This window comes from Ochotona curzoniae, unplaced genomic scaffold, assembly GCF_017591425.1.
Source record: "Ochotona curzoniae isolate NIBS_2020 unplaced genomic scaffold, NIBS_Ocur_1.0 scaffold_4506, whole genome shotgun sequence".
Lineage (NCBI taxonomy): Eukaryota > Metazoa > Chordata > Mammalia > Lagomorpha > Ochotonidae > Ochotona > Ochotona curzoniae.
The window spans coordinates 5,074,371-5,090,247 of record NW_024467119.1 but is presented as its reverse complement, the minus strand read 5'-3'; positions in this window follow the sequence as shown (position 1 = coordinate 5,090,247).

Here is a 15,877-nt window from a genome sequence, read left to right as displayed (position 1 = left end):
ACATCAGCCTGATAAGCCACAATGCCAGACCCCAGCTCTAAGCATTTTGAAATGGTCACAGAAAGCCGGTGTTACATTGGGAGCAGCTAGACCTCTAAGGTCTGAGTGTAATGACAGAGACGCTGCTAACTTGAAGACCAAAGATGGAGCAATACAGATTTGCATAAAGGCCTGCTAGGCCCGGAAGGGACCTGCTTAGAGAGACAATCTCATTCATCTTGGAGCCCTGGGCCACCACAGCAGCCAGCACAAGCCTGTACCTTGTTATCTTACAGCTGCAGAAGCTGTCGAGAGCCATGACTCCAGACACAGCTCCCTGCCGAGGCCAGCATGTCCTTCTGTATTCTTGCTACTCATGCCTTTGGACCACTTGAAGGATCCCCTGTATGCAGGTCTCAGAGAGGGCGTGCCCACAAGCAGGGGCTAGGGCCTCTACCCCAGCAGTCCTGGCTGTCCTGGCGGCTGGCGCTCTGCCTGCTGTCCCAAGCCCACGTCCACACTCACTCACAAGGATGTGGGTGGCAAAGTCCTTATCCTCTGACCAGGCACCCCAGCTATCAGAAGCTCTTCAAAACTCTTTGGAGGAAAGACGGCCTCATTCTTCCTGGTAAATGAGGTTCAGCCTCTTGCTACGCCCAGAGGCTGTCAGTGTGGCAGCCCTGAGAGTCACTAAACATGGCAGGCCGCACCAAGCTGAAGGCCAGTGGGAGAGCTGTGCTCTCCTTCAACTGGCCCGTGCTCAGCGCCCCTGGCACGGTGAGACACTTCAGATCCATCCCAGGAAAGATGCCCCACAAGTCAGCCTTGTCCTGAAGTGTCACACGTTGTCTTCGGGGGACTGGGTCCCTTGTTGGTGAAGTTGATCACTTTGGGGTACATTGAATGCCCAGTATGTGTTCATCAGGCGGATGAGTTCATCAATAAATGAGTGGCCGAGAGGATTTGCATTTCTGCCGCCACACACACAGTCTGCTCTGAGTTTAGAGGTTAAATGAGAGGATGCGTGTCAAGGAACAAACTATTGCCATTACCTGGTACCCAGGTAATGTTTTATGTTATATTCTGATTAGGAAGTAGTAAGTCGTGCGTTGGGCTGGGGTGGGGAGACAAAATGGTCTTGGCCGTGAGGGCTGTAATGTTTGGGAGCCGTCTGTTCTTGTTCTCGTCCCTGCTCTTCTCCCTCTGTGTCTACCAGGCCTGCCCCTCCCTGCCCTTGGGAGCTCCATTCCCGGACCAAAAATGCTAATGGCTCTAACCCCATTAGCCAGTGACTTTTTTTTTAGCATCACTAATTTGTGGCTTGGAATGTGTAGGCTTAAATTCCACCATTATTCTCGAGTGACTCCTCATTGCTTCTGGTGTCTGATGCGTTTGTCACAGGGACACAAAAGATTTTGCCAACAGCAGAGTGGAAACGCTCCAAGAATTTTCATTACTAGCCTCTTGGCACAGCGCACGGCCCAGCACATGCGTGATGCTGAGCTTGAGGTGTGTCACGGCTGTCTGCCGAGATGATTTGCATCGCTCACTGATGACGGCTGTCGTCAGTCACGTGACGTTGCTGGAACAGAACCTCTCATGCCCAACCTTAGTAGTGAGTCACCTTGTGTTTTCAAGTTCCTGGTTAAGGATCATGGTTATGCTTGTAGCGTATCTTCCACAACACACACACACCAAGCGTACTCAGCCATCCTGTGGCTGTTCCTCCTTGACGCCGGGGCAGATTGGGTTTACCAGTTGTCTCTAAAGATGCTTGCATTCTAGCTTGAAGAGAAATCATTGATTTTTCGCCCTAGGACATAACTTTGATCTCTAAATAGGAAGCGATAAATGTGCCTGGTACCTGGAAGCTTCCACATCCCTGAGATGTACCAGAGTACTTCCTTGGAATGACCTTGTAACCTCAGTGCCCCTCTGTCAGTCTCCTAGGGCTACCAGACAAACCTCCAGAAACTGGGCACCTTATACCAACACAGATCTGAGGGCCAGATGTTTGAAATAAACCTCTCCATGGGAACACTCCCTTCAAGGGCTCTCAGTGGCCTCACAGGTTGTTTAGCTTGGGACTGTGTCAAGTCCATCTGCCTCTGGCCCACCTCACCCCTTCTTCCGGGGCTGTCTTTCTGGCCAGCTGAGATACATGTGGCCAGACTTGGGGCCTATTCAGACAGCCCCATGGGCATCTCACCCAAAATCCTAAACCCAACCATAACTTCGCAGTAAGATCATATGCACGGCTTCTGAGGCCAAGACAGGGTCATACTTTTTGGAAGGTCACCATTCTCCCCTCTGGCCCCCACAGCTAGTATCCCTTGTGGGGACTCTCTAACTGCCGTGGAGAGATTGTCTACTCGAAGGTTGAAGTATCAGGCTCAGGTGAGGCCTTTATCGTGGCTTATGTCCATGTTCAAGGCAGGGTGGTGATCTGCATCAAGTCAGCAGTGTGATTTATGTACTAAAATGGACCGGTCAAGGCCACGTTGGACTGCACTCACACACAGGATTCTGGTGAAGGACATGACCACCGCACTGAGTCCTGAGTCCACCAGATCCCACCTGGGTCAAGCCAGGTGCCACATCCCTCATGGCAACTTCACCACCACCTGGGCTACCCAGGTGGAAAAAACAGAGACGAAGACATACAGAATTAAAGGAGAGTGGGCACATTGTCATGTTTCCAGGAAGGAGAAGTGATGGGTGCTGCACTCAGAGGCAGGACAAAGGTCAAAGTAGAGAGGGGACAGCGTTTGGCCACAGAGTCACTGCCAAATTCGAGACTCGGGGCACAGCTGAAGGTCACCCTTCAGGGACATGGAAAGAGGACCTTTCCACTTGGTGGAAAGCCAAGGCCCATACTGACTCCAAGTCCTGTGACTTCTAAGTCAACCCTTTCAAAACATCCGATCCAGATGTCCCGCAGGGACAGGTGGGTTGGACCAGGCTGCTGCTTCCACACAGCATCTTTCCCTCATCCAACTTCTTCCCACCTACCCACATCCTGTTTCCCTCTCCTGACCCCTCTGAGTTCCCTCCATTCTGTTAACTTGCCTTGAGCACTGCAGGCACACTATGCCACTGCTTTCTTGCTTCTCCAAAGCTTGTTCATGGCTCCCATCCTGGGTAGGGGACCATATTTATTACCATCTGTGTAAACCGTCAGCTCCCCAAACCCACACACTCCTCACCTACAGATTCAGCCCAACTATAAACGGAGCATGTTTGGCATGAAAAAGTGCATCTGTACTGAATATGCACATACTTGCTTTCTTTATTCCCTAATGATGTGGTGTAACAGCTGTTTACACTGCATTAGCCTGGGGACCATCATGAGGACATGTGAGTGGAGGGATGAGTGGAGGGCCTAGGCTAATATGACAACACTTTATAGAAGGAACTTGAGGATATGAGGGTTTGAATATCTATGTGGGTCCTGGAGCCAAAGCCTGGTGGATTCTAAGGGGCAACTCTATCCTCTTGCTGGGTTTTCACATGTTTTCCCCCTGCACAAGCTCTATGTTCCTACTCGCCTTTATTTTAAAAGCAGAGAGACATAAAGATGAACATAAAGAGTAATCCTCCATCAGCTGGTTCACCCCTCCAAACACCTGCAACAGTCCAAGATAGGCCATGAAAAGGCCCAGAATTCCACCCAAGTCGCCCACCTGGGTAGCAGGGACCCCACCGCTTAACCACCACCCACTCCCAGGGAGTGTTTTAGTAGGAAGCCAGCAGCCAAAGCAGAGCCAGGACTCAAACCCAGGGAGTCTGAAAGGGGATACTGATATTCTCAGTAAAATAACGTTTCAACCATCATGCCACGTGCCTTCCCTATGTTCTTAACCAGAATGGATCTTCTAGAAATTAAAAATGAATTCCTTCTAGAAAATCTGTAAGAGTTTAAGACAAACTCAGAAGTCACTGGAATATCTGCGGACTTAAAAGACAGCGGAACAATGCTGCAAATTCAGGTACAGGTGGAATATGCCTGATCCTTAAGACACTAAACTCAAGACCTTCTGAATGCCAATGTGATGCCACAAACAAACAATTTCATCCCTGACCTGGTGCAACAGAGGACAGCCGCAGGCCAGGAGCATGTCCCTGCAGTGTGCTGGTGCCAGGCCAGCCAACTTCCTGCTGACATCTCCCAGAAGGAGCAGGTGACGGCCAAGTGCTTGGATCAACCCTATCACCCAGGGAGACCTGGTTGGAGTTCCTGGCTTTGGCCTGGCAGTCCTGTTACAGGCATTTGTGAGTGAACCAGTGGATGGAATATTCTTTCTTTTACCCTCTGTCACTCTATCTTTTGGATAGACGGAAATAAACATCTTAAAGTGTAGATGCACTAAAAATGCTACATGAAGTTGCCTTCCTACTGTGTGTAGACTAGAAGGGAACATGAAACACACAGAACCTTAGTGCCTTGGTTGATATTCCTTTCCTGTATGTGTCATCCATGTGTCTGTACAGACCTTGCAAAACCTCAGGGAGTCATCTTGTTCCAAGCGCTTCAGAGACGGAATGTGTAATCTGTGTTCTTTCTGCCTCTTGACTTTCCAACCCCCCAAAATTAAAATAAAATAAACTTGGTTATCTGTTTAAAAAAAAAAACATAAGCATTTCCTGGAGCTGTTTTTCAGCTTTGTCTTCCTTCTGGTCCGTACCTCCCCTCTGACATCAGCACAACCAGTATCCCTGGTGCCTCAGGGAGGATGGACCCTGGGGTCAGAGCAGCAGCTTCTACCTAAACCCAGCGGTTGGGTCTGTTTCTCCAGGTTTATAAACAAGAAAATGCAAGGCCATCTTCCTGGTACTTGTGCTCTAGGAGAGGCAGTGCCATCTTCTGCAAGGGCCAGCACTCCTCCAGGCTGCTGGGCAAGGGCCCTCCCTGATCCTGAGGTTGGGTCAGGCACTTCTGGCTTAAGCGCCTTCCTCCTCGTTTCCTCTACTTTCTGGATATCTGTGTTCTCAGCTATTGACTCCAGATGGGAGTCCCTCCTGCTGCGAATCATAGGTCGGGAGGTTAAGCAGAAGCATAGGCATCCAGAGCCACTCCAGTAACCCAGAGAGCCTGCTTACACCCCCTTCCCTCTGCAATGCATGCCACATGCCACCTCCAACCCAGAGACTCACACCCACGTGCCACGCACCACCTCCGACCCAGAGACTCACACCCCTTCCCTCTGCAGTGCGTGCCACGCACCACCTCCGACCCAGGCTCTTGCTTGAAGACTCTCTGTATCCCCTGCATGAGCATTTTCTCTCGGGCCACTCAAGCACCCAGTCTGCCCTATTGCATAGGAGTCTGGCAGTGGAGGAGTCTCTCCCAGCTCCTTAGCCTGTTTGTGTATGTTTTCTTACAGCAGTGCCTATGTCATAATGGATGCCCCCAAGGCTCGCGGCAGCCTTCTGGAATTTTCCAGCAGAATTGTCAGTTGACTTTGTTGAAGAGGGAGATGTAGAGTTGGTGTTAACTTTAACGATTGCTCCCTCCCTCCTCTAGTCATGTGATTCTGGTGCGGCGGCCTGGGTGAGTTATGTGACAAAACAGAGCCAGGCCACCTTGTGAAGCTGCTGTCCTTCAGCAGTTGGGTTCCTCCAGGGCTGGTGTCCCCGATGGCATTCCTGACTGCAGTCTTGGCCCCGAAGTGGCCAGACCTGGACTCCAGTTTGAAACCAGCCAATGGTTATCCGTTGAGAGATGCCCTCCACAGTAGGAACCCCCAGCTGCGTGTCTTGAAGCTGAGAGTCACCTCAGACGTCATCTGGAGGCGCCCAGACTCTGTGTGTTGGGAACACATTATGAAACCACAGCCCTGGCTCAGGGGTTTGAGAGTTTTTCACCGACTTTAGGTCAGTCAACGTTACAGAGCCCACACAGCTCCAGCCGGGTGGAGTTTCATAGAATGACAAGACATTACTTTCCATGAAGTGTCCTCCTGGCTGAGCACAGCTGCTTGCTGGCTGTCCTACAAGGCCCTCCCAAATGTCCATGGGAAATGGAATTAAAAGATGTTTGCTTCAATGCAACAAAGATTTTTGAAATGCAGGCATAGCTCTCACACTACACGTTTCTCATGGGCTTTTTGAAGATCTTCTGTAAGCGTGTCAACATTCTTCAGTGCCACAATCAACTTCTCTTTAGTTCCACTTTTCTGCAAGCTTCTGGACGCCTCCTCGTGCCCATGGGGCCCCTGCAGGATCCAGTCATTCTGTGAGCTCCTGGAGATCTGAACTGCCCTTTCCAGCCACGTTTGACGTCAGCTCTTTGTCCTCCTGTGAGCCCCTTAGACCGCTGCTCAGCTGTGTCCCTCTCAAATGCAACAGCCAGCAGTTGACTTAGACTTTGCTGGAAGTTGAGTGACATACCTGGAAAAAGAACTTGTAATGCTGTGGCTTGGTCAGGTGCATCTGACAAGCCATGAGATCAAGAGACATGCAAACCCACGGAGAGCTGTGGAGCAGAGCTGGCGCCAAGCTCCCATGTCACCATCCTGCACTCTCCCCTGGGGATTCCAAAATGGACGGTGATGAAGTCAGGAGGGAGCCAGGCTAGCGGGGCACACACCTCACCTCAGGGTGCAGCATGTAAGGTGCCAGAAGCTCAGGCAGCAGGATCTCGGAGCAGTCTTTTAACAAATCAGAACTAAAGTCCAAAACACCTGTGATGGACAAAAGATCAGAGTTTATTTCAATAAAGATACACTCTTTAAGTTAGAGTTAACTAGAAGTTGTTTGAAAATATAGATGAGAAATGAATTCAGCCAGGAGAGGGAATTCAAAAACATAACTGAGAAATTTGCTTCATTTAAAGCCAAATTTAATTTTTAGTGTAAGTGAAATACACATTTAAACTTCCCATTTTCACATAGTCCACATTTTTTCAACTACTGTACTGATTTGAACACAAATTAAATTAGCCATTAAAAGAAGTTTAGCTTGGTACTTAAGACACCCACATCCCATGTCGGGCACCTGGGACTGGCTCCTGGCTCTGGCTCCTGACTTTCTGCCGCCACCCACCCTGGGAGGCCCCAGTGACCTCTCTGTCTCCCTCTCCTCAAACACTTGTTTTGTTTGATACACAACACCTTGTGTCTCCGTGCACACACCTGTCCACTTTTCCTTCGTCTGAGCTGCCACAGACCGGGGTTCCTCTGAACACACTGACTCGGGCACAAGAGGACTTTTCCACAGCTGGGCGCTGTCCACAGGCGCCTCCCAGGTGAATGACATGTGTCCATCCAAGGCACTTCCTTCCAGGTTCTGGAATCTCAGGGCTCTTTTCGGCGGGGGAGGGACGGCGTTCTCTCCTGTCTGCCGTCTGTTTGCCCAGCTTCTAGTTCTTGCATGTGTGCTTGTGCACGTGTTGTGCCGGTACATTTCTGAATGAGGTTCATCCAAATCCGAGAATGTTAACAAACGTTTTGGGAGAGTCCAACATCCCCTAAATACCATTCATTCCGGGGCCATGGGTATGTGCTGCAGATTGCAGCACTCCAGCCCTGCTGGCTCCCTCTGTTTAACCGCCCTGGAATACTTGCACACTTCCTGACCTGCGTTTATAGCTCTGTGTAGCTTCTAAAAACCCTTGCATTCCTACTTCGTTACTTTTTTTTTTTTTTTTTTTTTTGGACCGGAAAGAGATGACAGGAGAAGGAGAGCTCCCATCTGCTGCTTTACACCCCAAGTGGCTGCAAAGGGCTGAGACTGGGTCAGGTCCAGGCCAGGCTTCTGGAACCCAAAGCAGGCTTCCTCACCATGGTAGCAGGGCCCCGAGTTCTGGAGCTAGGTGCGCATTAGCAGGAAGCTAGACCTGAGGGCAGGGCTGGGCTTCAAATAAGGCATGCCAACACCTGCCGGGCTAAACTAAAGCCTGAGGTGTTGTAGATTTTTGCAATAAATACAGACACACACACACACTTACTGGTAGCGTCTTTTGAACAGTTTGTGGAAAACGGAATTTAAAAAGAATGCCAACTTTTCGTGAACTTTCTGAAATCCCTTGTACCTCTCTGCATGCAAAGCTGGTAGGTGGGGAGGGGGTTGGGTAGGAGGGCCAGGTTAAAAGGCAGAACGGAAAGGGATGAAGAGGTGATGGGGCTGTTAGCAGGGAGTGGGGGGAGTCAGGAAAGAATGATGTGCCCCCCTCTGCCTGGATCCCGGCTCTCTCGCCCTCGTCCTGCGGGGACACACGTGGCCATGTCAGCCCTGTGCTCTCAGACCTCCCACTCCCTGAGCCCCAGGCCACACACTCGAGTGATGCTGAAGAGTGGTGTAGCCTTTACTAGTTTGATGGCCGCCGGCCAGGGAGCCCAGGGTTGGGAGGGTTGGCAGAACAGGCAAAGACTGCCGACACCAGACCGTCTGCTGATGAAGAAGAACACGGGGCCGGGACACAGGGACAGGCGGGAGAGTGGGCGTAAGGGCACACCTCTCCAGGCTGTCTCCGACCAGTGTGCCCCGCCCACACTCCTGGGGAATCACAAGCTGCTCCTCATCTCTAACTGCTAGGCCGTGGATGTTGACTCCCAGCTTTCCGCCCCTCTCTTGCTTTGCGGGTGAGAACCTAATTGGCTCTTTAAGCCGGAATGGCTCTGACATGTCTGAATCCAGCAACGTGACAGGACTCCATCCGGCAAACAGGATCCCAGCTATAAGCCACAGGGAAGAGCAGAGCCGCTGGGTGAACAACGTCTGCCATCCTTTGGGGAGTCCGCCTGGTGCTGGTTTCCAGAACCCGGTGGCCCGCCCCGGCAGTGTGCTCCCACGATCTGCTTCTCCTCCTGCGGGCTTTATTTAGTCTAAAGTCAAGTCGGGAAATGGATTTGTCCGTGTTGACATTAAAATCCCATTAAGAATTTGCTTTACCCACCTGGGTGAGTGCCAGGGAATTCGCAGCTCCCAGAAAGGAAAAGGAGAGTGAAAAGGAATTGGAGTGGGAACTCAAGCTGGCCTGTGGGTCCCCGTTTTCTTGGTACTTACTGTCTGTGTTAAAAGGGAACTAGTGCAACTCCTTGCTTAATGAGATCAGAAGACATCAGGAGAGCTCACGTTGCCCGCGCTCCAAAGCCCCTTCCTTGGAACTCTCTGTATGGTCAAGACAGATGCTGGGAGACCATGCAGGACAGCGGCTATGGTGCAGTGCAGGACCCTTGGGGAGAATCCCTCAGCATCCCGAGCTGCTGTCCCCCACTCCTGCTGGGTGCCCCCACACACCTGCATCAGGCTGATGCCCTGGGGCAACCCATTCGGGGTTTCCTGTCTGTGGCTACACCATTCCTGGAGTTACCTCTTGAGCCCAAGCCATGCTGGAGAAAAGCTAAGGAGTACTGTCTGTGAGCACCGGCCTGACGCAGGCAACGGCCCAAGGCTCACCCAGACGTCGGCAGCTGTCTGTGATCCTGGAGCGAGCCCAAGACATTGACATGTACTTTTGGGAAGTTGGAGAACTCAGTGGCAGATAGGGGAACTGGGGATTACCATGGCTGTGAGCAGGACCGTGGGCTGCCCTGACTCACCGAGCACCTCACCCCCTGTGCACAGGTGCCTTTTCCCCTGGCTTCCCTGCTTGAAGGCTCCTTGGGGATGGAAATGCCCTTCCTTGCCTTATCCCCACAGGTCTCCACTCTACCCAGGGCTGGCAGTTGTTACTTGCTGATGAACTGGCTATCCAAGACATGTGCTAGATGTTTGGGAAGCCCGACACCTGTCTACATCAAAGGGAAATATATCATGTGATCATATTCTAAAAGTGCTCTGGGTTCACATTAGGGGACAAGGGGGTACACTGCAGCTTACAAGGCCAGCACCCTACATGAGCACCAGTTGACTCCCAGCTGCTCTGCTTCCAATCCAGCTCCATACTAATGACCTGGAAAAGCACCCACAAATGGTCTAAGTGCTTGGGCCACTGCCACTCATATGGGAGATCCGGGTGGAGTTTTGGGCTCCTCGGTTTAGTCTGGTCCAACTCTGATGGTTGTAGCTGTTTGGGGAATGAACCAACAGATGAAAGATCCTCTCTCTCTTTCCCTCTCTCTCTTTTTCCCCTTCCCTGCTTTTCCCAATTCCCAGCCACTCTGCCTATCAAATATGTAACTACATCTTTAACAAATAAAAGCAAAATAGTACTGTTAGCAAAAAGCTGAATGCTCTTAAAGCTTGCAGTCTTCAGGCAAGAGAGCTAAAAGGAACTCATCTGACACATTCAGAGGCCCTGCTACAGGCTTGAGAGAAATGCTTTTAGAAGATGAGTTTATTTTAGGGTGGAAGGTCCCAGACTCCTTGCCTGAGAGACAACTTCAGAAGGGTGGGCGTCTGGCCTGGTGGTCTGGAGGCCAACTGTGACACCCATGGTTCAGTATGGAGGGCGGGAGGGATTCCCAGCTTGGGCTCCTCATTCCAGCTCCTTGCTCCTGCTGACCCCGAGAAGTAGCAGCGCCCCCAGGAGGGAGACTACACTGAGCTCCTGGAGCCTTACTTGTGTTCCCTGGCCGGTGTGAGTGTGTGTGTGAGAGTGTGTGTGTGTGAGAGTGTGTGAGAGTCTGAGTGTGTGAGAGTGTGTGCGAGTGTGTGAGTGTGTGAGTGTGTGTGCGTGTGTATGTGTGTGAGTGTGTGTGAGTGTGTGAGTGTGTGTGAGTCTGAGTGTGTGAGTGTGTGTGTGTGAGTGTGTGTGTGAGAGAGAGTGTGTGTGAGTGTGTGTGTGTGTGTGAGAGTCTGAGTGTGTGTGTGTGAGTGTGTGAGTGTGTGAGTGTGTGTGAGAGTGTGTGTGTGTGTGTGTGTGTGAGTGTGTGTGTGAGTGTGTGTGTGTGTGCACATGCGTTTACCTCTCACAGAGACACACTTCACCAACAAAAATCAGCGGAAACTATATCGCATGGGTTTTGTTATTTTCTGTTAGTTTCATCTCTTCAAAACATTTTCTTCTGATTAAAATTCTTCAGTGAGCCATAGATCATACAGTAGCATCATTTTCTTCAAGAAGGTTCTTGATTTTCATTTCTTCAGCTGCACGTTAGTCATTTAATAGCATGTTATTTAACTTCTTGGTGTTGTGAATTTCCTTTTTCTCCCTGATGTTGATTTTGTTTTGTGGCTCTTCATTTAAGGGGATGTATAGTAGCTGTGTAATGGAGACTGTCATATCTAGTAACATGTCATTTAACTTCATGGCATCGTAAATTTCTAGTTTTCTTTCTATTGTTGATTTTGTATTATGACTTCATTTAAGGGGATGTACAGTAGCTGTGAAATGGAGACTAACATATCCAGATGTGAGGATACAATGCAGTGTGCATCTCTACTTCCAGACAAAGATGGACTCCCAATGAAACTGTTTACTATATCTTGACAATAGGATTCTGGACTCTCTGCCATTGTCCATGCCCACAATGATGGACATATGACAGTGTATGAAGAACTATATGTTAGTAATGATATAGAGGATCTAGTTGGGGGGAGGGGATAAGGGAAATGCCAGGAGCCTATGGAACTGTATCATAAAATGATAGTAATGATAATAAAATGTCAAAAAAATTTTAAGTATTAAAATGAGTAGTTTGAGACTATGCGTGAATTTCCACTGCATGTTTGCACTGAAATAAACTTTAATTGCGTGAAATAAGCTTCTTGACGTGCCTTCAGGCAGGGAAGAAGGAGGGCAGGGATGCTTGCGCGTCTAGCAAAGCCAGGCACAAGCCTGAGAGCTTCACGAACATTTCCCGGTCATCTACATGGCAGTCATGCAGTGTGGCCAGTTAGCATCCCGTTGTGCACATGTGGGGCAGAAGTCAGCTCTGCAGCGTACGTGGGCAGTGGACTCAAACCCAGCATGTCCACAGCCCAGCAGCCAGGAGTGAGTGAAACGTGTGAAGTGGAAAGCATTTTTCTGAGCCCACGGACACAGCACAAGACCCAATCACTTGTCTTAGCGGAGGTCCGAGGGGCTGCCTGTGCTGAGCGTTGGAGAAAGCTGGTGGAGGACAGGAGGGAACCGTGGCAGATGCTGACTCTCTGGGGTTTTCCCCCCCGTCCTAATCTGACCACAAACTTAAAATCCCTGGCCTGTTGATTACCAAATGACATGTCTTAGAGCATATTTCCTTGAGAACTTCTATATCACAAATACTACTCAAATGATTTTTGTAAATATTTTCTGAAGAGAGAGAGAAGACAGACGCTGCCTATCCGCTTGTTCATTTCCCCAACTGCCACATGGGACGGGGCCCTGGCTAGTCCTTGAAAGCCAAGAACACAACCCCAGGTTTCCTGAAAGGCCCGTCGGCGGTGCTCAGCGGGCTCTGTGTTGGCCAGAGGCGGGAAGGAGGGGTCAGCGGTGGGACTCCAACACGCATCCTCTGATGGGGGATGCAAGCTTCGTTAACAGGACGCTCAATGCCTGACCCTGCCCGGGTGCCCTCACCACACTGATGTGAGGATGTTGAGGGTCAGCCCTGCTCCTGCAGGAAGAGATGGTCAAACTGAGGCCCAGCAAGCCAGACCCTGCAGAGCAGGCCATTGCTGGGCCCCTGACCATGGGCAGCACTGTCGTGTGTCCAACCCAAGCACGTGGCTTCCATGTGGACTGAGGCCAGGGTCAACCATCTCGCTCTCTCTTAGGTTGGTCCATGGCTCCTCGAAGGACTTGAGCTGTCTTGAGGAAATACCATCCGACTGGGTCTCCTGTGCTACCCTCTGCCCGTCCCTGCCGACCATGAACCCACCGGGCCCCACCGAGGACCCAGACCCCGGCCCAGATCCCCTGTGTGAGGTGTGCGGCCAAGCGCACTCCCCCGAGGAAAACCACTGCTACACCTACACGGAGGAGGTGGATGAGGACCTCGTCTGCCACATCTGCCTGCAGGCCCTGCTAGACCCGCTGGACACTCCGTGTGGACACACGTACTGCTCACTGTGCCTCACCAGCTTCCTAGTGGAGAAGGACTTCTGCCCCATGGACCGCGTGCCGCTGCTGCTGCAACACTGCCGGAAGTCCAGCATCCTGGTGCAGAAGCTGCTCAACAAGCTGCTGGTGACCTGCCCCTTCACCGAGCACTGCGGCCAGGTGCTGCCACGCTGCGACCTACAGCACCACTTGCAGACCAGGTGGGTCCCACTGCCCCTGGCAGCCCCTCAGCTCACCCTCCAGTGTGGAGTGGGCAGCTGGCGGCTCCCAGGGCGCCTGTTTCTCTTGCCCTTTCCTTGGCAAGCAGTGAGACAGTGCGTTGACATAAGAGGTGTCCAAGGTGTTTACAGCTGTGGGTCAGTGGGAGGAAGCAGCCCTTGGCAGGGTTGTCAGTGTGTGCACATGTCTGTGCACATGTGTGCATGGTGTAAGGTGTTTACGGTGGACATTTTCTTCATGGAAGAAATAAGCATAACACAATTGGTCATTTGTAGGTATTTTTTGAGCAGACAGTTCAGAGACGTTAAGTGCATCCATGGCGCGTGCACCTGTGATTGTCTACATTTGGCTCCAGAGCCTGTTTCTCTCCTCCAAGCAAAGCCCCCCACCCCCACCACTGGGGCCCCCAGGCTCCCAGGACCAGCTGCTCATTGTACCCACCCAGCCCTTGGCAGCCCGAGCCACCTCCAGGCCCCACGAGCGTACAGCTGCAAGGACCTCATGTCCATGGGGACTATGCACACGACCTTTGTGGCTGGCGTGTGTGTGTGTGTGTGTTCAGAGGACATGGTAAGATGAAACAAGCAGCTTGCTCTGAGTCTCAAGGGGTGGCCTGGCGGGCATGACCTGCTTCCACTTTAGAAAAACACCCTCAGACTTTCCTGACCTGGAGTTCCCCTGGGTGGGAGTCAACAAGTGCAGATTACTGCTGGAAGAAATAGCACGTGAGCCCTGTGAGGGGCTCAGGGAGACAGTTAGCAGAGAGCTCTCTTCCAAGTTGTTCTGCTCGCTTTGGCCAAGGCCCACAGGTGGCATGCTCAGCACCATGACTACTGGCATCACCTAACACACCTACCTGCCCCTTGAGAGTCTCTGTGTGGATGCCTTGGAGCGGCACTGGCCTTGTTCCACCCAAGGAACACTCTCAGAGTACTGGGTGTTTAATCAATGGTGAACAATAATAGCACAATTATTTCCTAAGAGGAAATCTGAAAGGTGGTGTTTGCCACCAGTCCTGACATGACCAAGGCAAGGAACAAGCGCAGGGTTCGGTTTCCAAAGTCAACATCATGGGTCGTGAACTTGAGTCATTTTGGGGGGCCATGCATGAACCTTACAAATCTTGCAAACTTGCAAAGCTGTGGCCTGTCTGTGATGCTTAGCATGGAGTTTTCCCGCTGCTAAGGGTGGGGAACTCACTTCCCCGCCCCCCGAATGTGGGGCCAACACTGTCATCTGGGGGTTGCAGGTTGTTGCTGAGTGTCTGCTTATTCCTTGATTGAGGAAGCCCACAAGCACCTGTGGTCTAGGGCAAGGAGTAACAGGGGTTTATTTCTGATCTTGGCCAAACATTACCCGCGGGTGAGAGGCATTGTTGGAGGCAAATAGGGCCAGGGGCCGAGGGCAAGGTCAGTGCTGACAGGCACTGGTCCAGAACCTGGGTTAAGATCAAGGCCGCGTGGTACTGTAGGGAGGGGAGGGGCATGATAAAGGGGTCCTCTCCCTCCTGCCCTGCATCCCCACACCCTGCCTGCCCAAGCAGGAGGAGGAGGACCCTGATGGGGTGGACAAGGGTCATTGTTCCATCCCCAAGTGGACAGAAATGACACAAGTTCAGCCCTGTGACCATAAGCCCAGGCAGCAGGCAAATAACCCCCATGGCCTGCAGAAGGCTCAGTGGGGCTGGCAGTGATGGACACTTGGACAGGCCAGTGAGCAGAGACCCCAAGACTGACTGAAATCAGTCGTCTGTTTGAGCTGGGGCTCCAGAGGCCGCTCTGGCTAGCACAGCTGCCTCTCCAAGCAGGTGCGAGCCTCGCGGCTGCCCTTGAACCTCTCACCACCTCAGCTTCCTATGTAGGGTGACAGCAGCATTTGCAAAAATAGCTTGCCTGTATTAAAATGCAAGGCCCCACTCCTGCCCACTGGACACGTGTGTGCAGGGACGGGGGACCTGGAGCTTGCCCAGAGCCCGGCTCTTGGCACCTCTGGGCCCTGGTAGTGGGCTGGGCCATGGAGCCCCTTCCTACCCTTAGAAGCCATTGGGAAGGCTAAGGAGTTGGTCCCTCTGGTGCACGCAGACTCTCAGGGGCAGAGTGTTTTCTTCCAGGTTCCGTGTGAGGCTGGGAGTGCCACCATACACACGTGCTGGAGGCGAGTTTTGGTTCATCACCTTGAAGCTTTTCTTCTGTCCTCTTAAATATCTTTACTTTTAAGAAATGCGCACATAAATGACAGATATGACTTTGTAGCTATTTTATGATAGACAAACGTGGCGGATTTTTTTGATGTGCCTGATTCTTTGAGATACATATATATTGTACAGTTGCCAGCTCATTCATATGCATGACCTCACATGCTTACCCTTTTATATGGTGGAGATACTTAAAGTCTGCTCCTAGCAAGACTTACATATACACGGCAGTGTTACTAGTGCTAGCGCCTTCTGGGTTTACTCTCATCACATGGGTCTACTCTGACATGTGGGTCTACTCCCATCACATGGATCTGTGCAGAAAATGCCCAGGCAGGTGGTAGCCTTGGCACATTGACTAGCAGCCTTCTCCACCAGAGACCACGGCCAGCAGAGGTGGCAGGGCTGCTATAGAGGGTACCCGGGGGGAGGGTGTAGAGAGCCCAGCACTGCCCCCTCAATCCTGGGTGAGCCCCGCTTGGGTCCAAGTCAGCTCTCCAGGCTGTGGCTCATCATCCACACATAAACCGTGTCAAGGATCCCTGACAGGATGCATG